We start from the raw sequence: 12,251 nt of genomic DNA, 5'->3' as shown, positions 1-12,251 counted from the left end.
GATAACCTTCTTGTAAATTAGAAGCATCAGAGTGTAACTGCAGTGATTCTGTGTGCTAACTGTAAATGATATGATCACGTGTGTTTCAGCAAAGTGTGCGTGCGCAGTTTAAAGGGTGATTTATCCTGCACGCCTGTTTCAAGCTGTGTGTAAATGCAGTGTGCCACAGCCAGCATGATGTATCTGGGTTGGCCACCTGTCTGAGCGGCTGACAGGGGCATTTTCTAATCTGACAGATAATCTACGCCGAGGACACGGTGACAAACGACTCGCAGCGGTGACAGCCCCCTCCCCATTTCTGCCAAGACTGAGACGGTCTCGTGACCAAATCAGCGTCCTGTTCAGAGACAGACAGAGCTGCCAGGTGTGGAAAGTGACGCCAATGTGGAAGTCCATTAAATGTTTTTAATACTGGCCATTCTTTTTAATGGCCGCCAGAGGACGATATCTGAGGCTGCAAAGAAACTACACAAGTCCGAGGTGGAACGGTCTGTGTCACGTCTGGTTACTCAGTGTTTGTGTTTTTGGTTTAATGTTGATTATTGTTATTCATGGTTTAGTGATCTTAGTTCATTAGCATTTAGCTTAGCCTGTGTTTAGTCTCTGTTCCCGTGTCCCATATTTCATGTCTGGGCACCCTTGTCTCTGGGGGTGTCCAAATTCATAGGCTGCATCCTCCTGAGGATCGGGCCTCCGCGGTCTACGTGGGCCGGGTCCTCCGAAGGCCGGGGAGAAGTGAGCGGCTGTGAAATTGGACACTGATAAAACACAGAAAAAAGCCAAACAAGAACATTTTTAGGTTATCTGAGTGACGTACAGTATATATCATGTTTAACCTGAACAGCGAAAGACTGGTTCAGGGTTTGAAAACGGTGTGCCGGGAGTTTGCTGTTCTCGCCGGCTCCAGTGACCCTTGAACCCTCGGCTAGCTGGTGGGTAACAGACGTCTCTGGAAACGTCGGAGCACTTTTGCAAATATGCGATGTCTTGATAAACCGAGCAGATGTTTGAAGTTTACACAGCTACATTCTCGCCTGAAAATATGTTAAAAGTTTATTTTGTGACCCAATAAAGAGAAATAAGAGTAATATTACAACTAAGTAGCTGCCGCCATTCAATCCACCTTAACCAGTTAAGGTGGATTGCTGGTAAGGAATCAAAAAAGAGGCAATGGAGGATATTATCCAGAATATTCTCATTGGCTGTCAACAAATGAGCTTGTGGTTTCACAGTTTTCACAGTCAGACGCCTTCCTAACGTCCCATGTTTAGCTCGGGGCTAAAAATATTTATTGGTCCATTTAATCTCCGATGAAATATTTATAGACGCTGCAGTTGTGATATAACAAATAAAGCTCAACATGATCCATATCAGAGTTTATTAGTATGTTCTCTTGTAGTCCAACCAGTTCATCTAGCTGTATTTTATCTGTGTGACCGATGATCTGGACTATTACAAACAAACAGTGTTTCCTTGTGGTTGTAATTGAGCTCACCACTATGAGAGAGCTTCGTCTCATAGTGGTGAGTGGGAAGCTCTCTCGTGTAAAGCAAATTAAACAAGGGAGCTAGCATTTCTTAATTTGCACTGCAAAGGTAAATTGCCCACGGGGCGCACCGCAAGTTCATTCCTTCATTTATAAAGTGGCTGAGTTACTTTAAAGAAACTGCTAAATATTGTGGTTTTCCTGCAGTGCTTGAGGGTCAAGCCGAGACTCTAATTAATGACAAATATCTCAGCCTGCTTAGAGTATTTTCTATTACGGGCCGCTGGCCTTGTATAATGAAGATATGAAGGGCGTGAAATTGGGCTATGGAGCTTTGGTGCTGATTCAAATTCAGCAGAACGTCCGCTGTGAAGGTGCATCGAGCTTTGTGGTGCACAGGTCTGCTGGTGGACTAAGATCTGTCCTGTTGGTGGAGTATTGTCATCCTCAGACCTCAGAATGAAAATATTTCATCATTGCATAAAAATGGTTGCTTAGAGTAATTAGATATTAACACTAACCTTTGTATCCTCTAACTATCAGCACATTCACTGCCTCCCTCTCAGGCCATAAGCCTTTCTTTGATTTGTTTGATGAGGGTTTTTTATGCTGATTTCATACCAATACATCAAACATCATCTCCTTTACAAAGAAATTATGTGCAAAGAAATATTTTTGTTTATAATTTGCATCAATACATTAACAAGTTAAGTCTGAGTGCTCTTGAGCTGTGAGTTCTGGTAAAACGAGCTAGCTGTAGCGTGTACGTGTTGCAGGCTCTGAAAGCTGGAACAGGCCACGTGAACCGATCGGGACTCTTGTGTTTGCTGCAGCTGACAACAGCAGCTGGATGATAAAAGATGAAATTGGAAATAGAACAAATGAAAAAAGTCGAGCTGGAAACGGCAGAAACTGCAGAATCTGAACCTTCGCTGGTTTAGTGTATTACATTATTTCATTGCACAATAATAAACTGTCTGTACCTGACGCAGTTAGTTCATGTGTTACTGCCACTGACAATATAGAAGCAGGGACAGCGCTGAGACATGGAAATAAAATGTCATCTCTCTGCTGCAAAATAAATCAGACTATTTGTGCAGCAAGCACACTGGCAATCTAGAGTTTTATTGTAAGTCTTCCTTCATTTGCTTTTGGCTGTCTTTTATGGTGAAGCAGACAGATAGCTTTGATTCATCAGTCAATTTGTGGAGACGCGATTACCGAATATTGGAATGACTACAGCAGCTTGGCCCTCTCTCCTCCCTCAATTTCTCCTGCTTTACTCTGTAAAGGCCTCTCAGCATGGAGTGCATGGCTCCATCCTTCTCACACTCAACACAGAAAGTGCAAAAAGCAAATTGTGAATATTGACTGCTGCTGTGAATTAGGAGACACTATTCTAACCAAGAACATTTGCCAGTGTTACAAGTGTTTGGGCAGGATCAGCTATGCTATCTGAGGCAGAAGCCTTAAATATTCTTCCCTACTCTTTTGGCTCTGAGATTGGTTATTTTCATTTGCATATTTGGTGAGAATATGCAAGCAAATGAGGCAGAGAAATCGGAAGAAAGGGAAGCCAAAGTGGTTCCAGGTGGTGCACTGTGATTTTAACAGGGGTGGAATAATTGGATGTATTATGAAATCATAAAAGATTCATTATAGCCGCCGTGCAGGAAATGAGATGGGAGTGAGGCTGCTCTCTGCGAATCAGGTGGCACCGACGTAGGAAGATGTGTAAGTCAAAATAAAAGAGTGCTGGGCGATAATGTGACAGCTTACTTTGAGGTTTCATCAAAATTCTCTCCGCGCGCTCATTGTTTTATGGTGTTTATGTCTGCAGAAGCATTACTGCTTTAGCAGGAATGCAGTCCAAATGAGAAACGTCACACGTTAGAAGAATCCAATATATGCAGTCAGCTGTGTGTGTGTGTGTGTGTGTGTGTGTGTGTGTGTGTGTGTGTGTGTGTGTGTGTGTGTGTGTGTGTGTGTGTGTGTGTGTGTGTGTCTAAAGCGGCCCATGCCAGCAGTAATTCAGGAGAGTATGGATGGAAATGTGCAGTTGTCAGAGCCATGCAAGCCTTCAGCACTTGTCTGTGTGCTGAGGTCAACTGTTTTGGGTTTCTGCCGATTCTCATGTCAAACTCGCTCAGATTTACAGCAGATGCCAGGTTCCTGTCATGACCGAGACATTCGGAAGGAGGATGAAAACAGGAGAGCTAACAGAGCATCTGTGTCCACAGTGTCATGCTGCACAGCTTATAATGAACACGCATTGTCACATAAACATAACACACCTCCTTTTACGTGACGCTTGTCACATAAACACTGAACAAGGCTAAAATATAAATATCCAGCATCTATGGAGCGTGAAGAATTTATGAAACCTAATTAAGTCTTGTCGGTTTAATAGGCGTGGGGTATGTTCGTCATTAGGAGACTCATCATATATTAATTATCGACCTAATTGTGTGTCTTCCTTGCAGCTTTGGTCCAAAAAAAGCTTTTACATAAAAGAAATAATTGCACTCCTTTGATCCGTTCAATAGCTCGTGAAATGTCTTTGGGTTGCGTGTTGAAATGACTCTTTAATGGTGTACTATACCTTTAGGCATTGAACAACGAGCTCTGCCTGTTTGGTGCCAACTGCGACTTAAACTCTGCTTTTCTGAGTCATTAAGTACAAAAAATTAAGAAAAGTGTCATCAACTTTTGGAACTATGTGGAAATATAAACCTAGTGGGGGAATCCCCCCACAGAGGGACAAAAGGACCCCCTGATGATCCTCTAATCAGGGGGTCCTTTTGTCCCTCTGTGGGGGGTCACTCCCACTAGGTTTATATCTGGGACTCTCCACCATTTGACCTTAGAACTGAAGAAGCTTCTCGGATGAGAGGTGAAACGTCTTCAATAACTTAAAGAAGTCCAGACGCTTTTCTTTGCAAGCTCCTTTGACTACGATGACCTGGATGACTGAGAACCTTCACAGACATACAGGACAAGAAGCTGCTTTTAGGTGCTTTTCATGAATATACCGTATATATGAACAGCCAATGGCTGGCAGTGAATGAGTTAAAATGCATGAGATATAACTGTCATGAAAAACCAGGTCACAGGGTGAGCATTGCTTGAGTTTGGGGCTTTTCTTTATACGGTAAAGGAAAATTACAGGTAACACGGGTATTTGAACAGTGACGCACTTTTTGTAGTTTTGTGTCCAAGAGCTCAAGGAAGGAGAGACGTCGATACGAGGCCTGTCAGAGCGTCTTAAGGGAGGAAATACAGCATTTGGTCATCTTCATGGGCTCGTGACAGTTTCTAAACAGAAGCAGGATTACTCTGAAAAAAGGGGACTATACACAAAAAGAACTAATGCAGTACTTTTGCTAAAAACCTATTATTGAACTGCATCTGTATTGGTGCACAGAGGCAAAATTATAGAAATTAGATTTATTATTGTCCAAATATTTAGGGACCTAATTTCAGATTGTACGTGACCGGATGGTTTGTTTTTGCTGTGTTCTTTTAGTTTTTTCTACTCCTCTGTAAACTTTGTGCTTTCTCTGAGGTGCTGAATCGTTGTGTGATGCTGTTACGTTGGCTAATTTGGTTTGTCCTCCTTCACTTCATCCGTGAACTTTCTCTGTGGTCGTCCTCGTTGCCCCCTGCCTGGCAGCTCCATCTTTGACATCCTTCATCCAATATGTCCACTAACCCTCCTCTGCACATGTCCAAACCATCTCAGCCTCACCTCTCTAACTATGGATAGCAATTGATAAGAATTTAGCGATTCTTATTACATTATCAATATCACTCATCAATTCAATTCTTTGTCGATTATCATTGTGTTCTCACTGGCTGCGCTTTGAGAGTCACTGCCATTGCTGCAATAAAGACATTAGAGTCTCGTGAATTAGCTGCATGCTGTGGGTGTTTGTGGGTGCTGAGTGTTGGAGTCGTTCCTCAAAAAGCAATTATTGCACATGTTGCACAGAACACTTTTACTTACTTACACAGTACTTAATTACTCCCAGGAGAAAGTAATTAATTAAACGGCTCGTTACATTACTTTGCTGTTACTCTGTAAAACAGCTGAAACACACTGTCTCATAAATACCGTTTGACAATATAAACCGAAGGCTACCACACCAAACCGAGGACACATATGATCTTTCTCTCAGTATTTAGGTCAACTCGCTGATTCTACTGTAGAAACATGAGGGCTGAAGCTGCTCATCGGTTTGTTACCTGCTGAAGCTCAGCGTCTGGTTCAGAATTCTTGGCTATCTTAGCGTTAGCATGCTTCCTGCAAATAGCCAAAGTTGTGCTAGCAACATAATGCAGCTGTGTGTGTCCTGCATACACTGTACCACTGCATTCTCATCCTTCTGTGCTATAAAAATAAAAGTAATGTCCATATCCAAGCTTTAGACTGTGCCACTACCTTCCCTCTCTGGATCGTTGCAGCCCTGCTGCTAAATGCTGCACCACAGCACAGATATCTGTGAACTCTTCCAAACACAACGGACGTTATCACGTCTCGAAATATTTGTTTTTAAATAAAAGCAATGGACTTCTGCAATTATCTGTATCACAGCTTTACAACCTGAGATGGATTTGATTGCTGGCACAATCACACAGCAGGACTGCGTCTTTCATAGTTACTGTTAGCACCACAGTTTCTACACATTAAAGATCACTCTGCCACAGATTGCTGCGTACACACCTTTTAGTATTTACAGATTGTTTACCACACAGAAGCAAGCCCTTAACGTGTGAGAGAAACAGCTGCTGTTGTCACAGAGATGCGTATAAATCCCGCTCATTAGCCGAAGTTGTCGTGCTGCTGCGTATCAAAGCGGCGTGCCTTCAGAGCGCAGAGATGTACCGCTGTAGCACTGAGGCAACATGCGTTGTCCTCACCTTCATATGTTATTGTAGCGTGGTCGTAGAACAGTATGAACCTTTAGCTCCAACCTGACAGCAAGTCGTATGATTTTACAGCCAATGTAAACAATAACTGTGATGTGGCGACGGTAGCATAAATAATGCATTTCATGAATGAATGCGCAGGGGATTGCGAAAGGTCAGGGAAAGTTTACGCAGCAATATGTGGCAGATGGAGGGCAAAACCAAGAGTGAATAATTTAAAAGGGAAATTGACAGCGTGGTGACAGAAGGACGATTCAGAATTAATGTCGTTTACCAACCTCGTCTGCCAGCGTAGCTCACGTGTCTCTTGTGGACCCCAGAGCCAAACTTAACGTGATTTAACCTTCTGTTAACTTTGTTAAATTCAGTGTCGTTCCACATATATCAAAAGCACAGCTGCTGATTTGCATTAATAGCTTCTTAGCGAGCCACAAAACCATCAAAGCAACAGCAGCAAATGGAAACTTGAAACAGTTACCAGACAAGCACAACTTCAGCTGTAACACCAAATTCTAAATTGATGTCCACGTACTGATCGCGCACACCACAGCACTGAGCGCTGTCAGTTAGGTCTATAGCAGCTCTTTGATTCCCTAACAGTAGCCAGCCAAGAGGTTTCACTCCTCTTTTACATAATGCAGCACAACATGCATGCCCATCTCCTGACGTGTGCCTCTACTGTTCGTTTTCTGGGAAGGAAAAGCGTTCTTCCGTGTGCCGCGTGTCTGCATGAGGTTGTACCTACACGTGTCCACGTCTGCTCAAGGCTGCCACTGTGCGCCCGTAACTCAGCCAAAGAATTCTGGACACATGTCAAGTCCTTTCATGTTTTATGAGGGTGCCGGCCGAGGGCTTGTTCACAGCAGGAGCTAAAGGCACAACAAGGGCACCTGTCACTTGATAGCACACCTATTGTGCTTTCCTTTCTCCCGGCCATGTTTCAAAGAGAAACCCTTAAGAGATGTAAGGGGAGGAGGAAGGAGCAGGGGAGGGGGCACAGCCTTTTATCTTTTACCTCAGCTCGCCGCTACGTCGATAATGACCGGAGCTGAAAATTGACAGTAAAAGCTCAGCAAAGTAATGGGTGGCTTAATTCAGATCTACAGTGTGTCAGTCGGCTGGAGGGGTATTGATGTTAAATGTTAAGATCCACTGATGAACGCCTGCTGGTGTATAATTTTTAAAGTGGATAAAGAGAGTCATACTGTAACTGCTCAATTTTTAACACTAGGCAGTCATTAGAAAGGTCTAAATGTAATTTTCTTTAAGACGCACATTATCAGGAGAACGGTCGTTACCGTTCACTGTCAGTGCGCAGCTACATTTCAGTTTTAGTGTCTGGCATAAATGCCACACTGGCCCAATATTGATATAAAACGTAACAGCGGTGCTGCTTGAAATGATCATTTTTCGAGCATTTGTACACCTCGCAATTAATTTTAATTAATTTGACAGCGATGACAGGAAAAGCACATTGTTCTCCCTACATAGTACAGAGCAAGGCTACGTGCTGTGCATAGCAACTCTTTTCACCTCTGAGGTGCTTACATATTTTTGGTTCATTTGGAGTGAGTGCCTATTAACTTCTCTTAGATTAAACACGGGATAGTGAAGGCTTCCTGTTTGACAATGTTTTCCGTTTGGATACCACATGAGCTGAATTTTCTGCTGTGACATGGGGAACTCACACTCCTCATACCCCAATGACTGATCACCAGTAGGTCCTGAAATGACACACCAATCAGCTGTATCCCTACTGGAGGGATCAGAAGAGCTTGAAAGGCAGCACTTGGTATGACCACCTTTATGTGGTCGCCTTTTGTGTTTTCCAAACGTTTTATAGTAAGCAACAAACCTGAATCCAGGTGGGATTTTGACATTTCAGGACTAGCAAGTGCGTGGGGACAAACGAGAGAAGAAAAACAGGTGATTCTGCCAGTATCTGAAAGAAAACTCATCACCGGACTTTAACCTGCTGCTGATGAGGGATGACTTCATATCTTTCAAATATTTCACTTCAGTTTATCTCATCACTGTTGATATATTTCAGTCTGAATAAGGCGTGGGAATGAATTCAGCATCTCCTGACACATGCAGTTGTTTGACCTTGAGCTGGATTTACTCTTTTGCGTGTATTTGCCCTGCGGTTACGCAGGGAGAGAGTACAGAGACGCATCTGCATGCAGTCCTCAGTACTGATGTATGTGTTGGAACTGCAGTGGAGTAAACATACCCATAGCTGCAATGGCTTCTAAATGCTTTTAGTGCTTCGTCTCACTGCAATATAAAGACGTTCCTTGACTTCCTTGTTGTCCTGCTCCTTGGCAGGACAAAGATATAAAGTACCAACAACAGTACAAACACAAACAAGAGTAGCCCAGTTTGCTGGATGCTATACATGCACACACAGTTTTGAAGCTACAACATGTAGAAAGTTTGGCTCAGCACCCAAGGACTACCAACATAGCACCAAGCTACTGCCTGTAAATTTACAGACTATTTGTTTTTCACTCGGCATCCTTCAACAGACTAAGAGAAAGAGAAGCCTTCTACAAGACGGAGAAAGGAACAAAAGAAAAAAAACGAATGAAAAATGAAAGTGAAAGCCCAAAGACCCGGCTCAGGAGCACCACCACTCCACCCAGAAGCTGTGAAGCTGATGTCAGGGCAGACGGATGACACGAAGTGTTTCTTTTTCTGTGCGAGATAATGTTTCCCATCCCTCCTTTCTGAAGGACAGCTAAAGCTCCTCAGGCAAAGAACTCTTATTAGCCAAAGAATTAGATGACACTGATAAGCCTTTTTAAAGAAGCACTCGAAGGGACTCGTAAATTCCCCTGACATCTGTTCTTGTTAGTGCGTTAAATGCTAACAGCTAACAGAGACCAAATGTGATGGTTTAAACTCATTTCCACGCTTTTCCAAGCTAACAATACATTTAAGTGCTTGGAGTATAACAGGAGAGCAATGCAGCCAGCTCTTGTTTCTCCCCTCAATGCAGATCCCCCTTCGGTTGTAATTTAATCCAGTGCTTTAAAACCTTTATTGCAAATCATTTGCTTACTGTAGCTGTCGGGCTGCGTTGTAAGTCTGCCATTTATGGTCTATAATCAGCGTTGTGCTTTCATACACTAATGATTATTACACACTGTTAAAGCCAAGTGTCAGAACATTTCTTGGCACCACATCGCTGCTGCAAAAAGCTTTTTTCAAATTGGTGAGTGCAGTCTGACGATGGCTGCTCAGCTCTTGCATGTTTAAATGTGAACAGCAGCACGTATAGTGGGACAGATGTCATAAACACACCTCACCCACTTACCTTTAGCCCAACTGTCTGTTAGCGTCACAGGCACATAGTAATTCTTACTTGGACGTGTGACAGCTAAGACTTTGACACACTGTAAAGAACACCACAGTGAGTGAAATAAAGCAGAAAGCTCCGTGCATGAAGGATTTTCTGCTTCTACACCAACATCACCCCCGCGCATGACTTTAAACTTTAAGACACAAGTTGGAGGAGGCAAATCGGCTCTCGAGCTTCTCTTTCAGCCAGCGAAGAGGTTTTATTTACAGTGACAGCGGCATGTCTCTCGTTTTCTCTCAGCTGTTCATCGGGCTCGGTGCACCGTCAGCTCGCTGCTGCATTGTGGGAAAAGCCTGGCGGCGGCAGGATCTGTGCAAAGCTTCACGGGGAGCTCTGAGTGATCTCCTGGAAGAGGATTTAAACTCTGAGCTCTTTAATGTGTGTCTGGGGAGGCAGGCAGGTGAGTTCCCATCGTCTCCCCCTGGAGATGCTGTGGATGGTGCCTGAAATGTGAATAAATTAGGAGGGAGGCATTGTGTTGATGCTTCAGGAGATAACCGGGGAAACTAGTGAAAGATTCTTCTGCAAATAGTTCCCATGTGAGCGATAGCAAACTATTCATCTTTGCGCTTTTAAGCAAGGCACGCTTGTGGTCTGAGCCCAAGGCGATGCAGTGATGATTTATTTTCATCTTCTTTGCTTTGGGCTATGGCGCCCTTTTCTGCTCCTTTCTGCCAGGTAAACTACACCTTAAATGTTCTCCACCAGTGCAGAAGGTGTGGTGTTAACAGCATGAAACAAAAATGCTCAGATGTCATCAACCAGTTTAAATATAAGTAGCCATGAGGCTGCAGACCTCATCAGACATTATTTCAAGAAGCAATAAGAAATTAATATTATTCCCCATCTGAATCTGATCTTGGTGTGATTTTCTATAATATGGTGACTCAACAAACATCATAAATATAAAACATATATATAAAACACAAAGTATAAAACCAAAATCAAACAAGGAAACCTTATTTTCTCAAAAGCATCTCCAAATAAGTGTCTACATAATCCCATGCTGCTCAGAGGAAGAGGTTTCAGTTGGAAATTTCTGTTAGCGTACATACCGTTCTTCCCATGCTGTGTCACTGTACTGTAGTCTTCAGAGTCATCATCACTGCCAGTGTCCTCTCCTCAAAGTCGGATCAGCAGCAATACGGCAGCCCAATATTAAGAGCCTGATGCTGTCAGAGCCATATGCTTTAGATGCATCACCTACAGTCGTGCCGGTGCTTATTATGCATGAGCTTGCAACGAAAGACTGATAGACGTCGGCCTCGGGCTTTCTGGCTTTACAGCTTCTTCCTTCTCTTATCATCCCTAATGATTCAGTCAGGACCTGATCTGAAAATCAAATCCCAATGGAAGGTTTGGAATATGCCATTAAACAAGCAACAACACATTACGCCCAGGGTCAGTGAAAGCCATTAGTAGAATTGCGTCAGTTTTTAGGTTCATTACCTCTGTGTGAGTGGAAAGGCCTTATTGGAACATTTTACTCTGCAGGCTTGCGTGGGCCAGGCTGCCCTGGTGAGCACACACTACACTGCAGGACTGAGCTCTGGTAATAGAATTTCAATTAGTTACTAACAGTGTTGGGAAGGTTACTTTTAAAATGTTTTCCACTACAGATTACACAATACATGCCCCAAAGTGTAATTTGTAACGTATTCCGTTAAGTTACTCAGTGTTAGTGAATATTTTGGATTACTTAATATATCGTCATGCTTTTTACAGCTACATGAATGCACTATTGCTGTGTTTTACTATTACTGCAGGCTAACACCGAGCTAACATTGTTAGCTGGCGTTAGCTGAGGTTAGTTCATAGACTGCTTTCAGAACTGCGCATTATTATTTGCAGCTAGCAGGTTGTTAATGCTATCCATCAAGGCTAACAGTCTGCAGTCTATGAACTAACCTCAGCTAACGCCAGCTAACAATGTCAGTAATAGTAATAAATCTATCTAGCTGACAAACAGTTTGCATTGCACGGTCAGATTTCACCCAGAAATGCATTCCTGACCGTGCACTGCTGGCTCTGTGGTGCTGGCTCTGGGTCCATTGTGTGCTGACATTAGAGCCTCTTATTTCGTGTTTTGTTTGGGTTTCCGGCAATGCATGGAATTACCAAAATTAGAGAGGGGATAGCCTAACATATGAAACAGGAAAAGACCTCAGTGTAAACTATTTATTTCAACAAAGTAACTGTACTCTAACTATCACCGATTTAAATGGTAACTGTAACGAAATACAGTTACTCGTATTTTGTATTTTAAAAACGTAACACCAGTACATGTGTTCCATTCCTCCCCAACACTGGTTACTAATAAATAGATAGATGGTTATAAACATTTGAAAGCACAGATGTTGCCATTTTATTGCTACCAGGTTATCATATTGTTACCAAAACATTTCTGTACTGTTACTAATTGGTTTTATTTTATAGGCGTGTCCTTGTTTCTCATCGTTCTCTTCGTGCTCA

At 42.9% G+C, this 12,251-nt stretch overlaps 1 long non-coding RNA gene across 1 annotated transcript in view; it reads right to left on the bottom strand.

The window, feature by feature from the left end:
- LOC309716335 overlaps positions 1-11,270 on the bottom strand; it is a 30,667-nt gene extending 19,397 nt beyond the window's left edge. Inside the window, exons 1-2 of the long non-coding RNA XR_014279409.1 lie at positions 11,229-11,270; positions 10,835-11,111 (exon numbers count right to left, since the gene is read on the bottom strand). This is a non-coding gene — a long non-coding RNA (uncharacterized lncRNA). The remainder of the gene's footprint in view (positions 1-10,834; positions 11,112-11,228) is intronic.
- Positions 11,271-12,251: the final 981 nt, after the last annotated feature.

The sequence above is a fragment of the Aulonocara stuartgranti genome (assembly GCF_965226115.1).
Source record: "Aulonocara stuartgranti genome assembly, chromosome: 10".
Lineage (NCBI taxonomy): Eukaryota > Metazoa > Chordata > Actinopteri > Cichliformes > Cichlidae > Aulonocara > Aulonocara stuartgranti.
The sequence above is the reverse complement of the archived record's forward strand: the minus strand, read 5'-3'. Positions and strand labels throughout refer to the sequence as shown.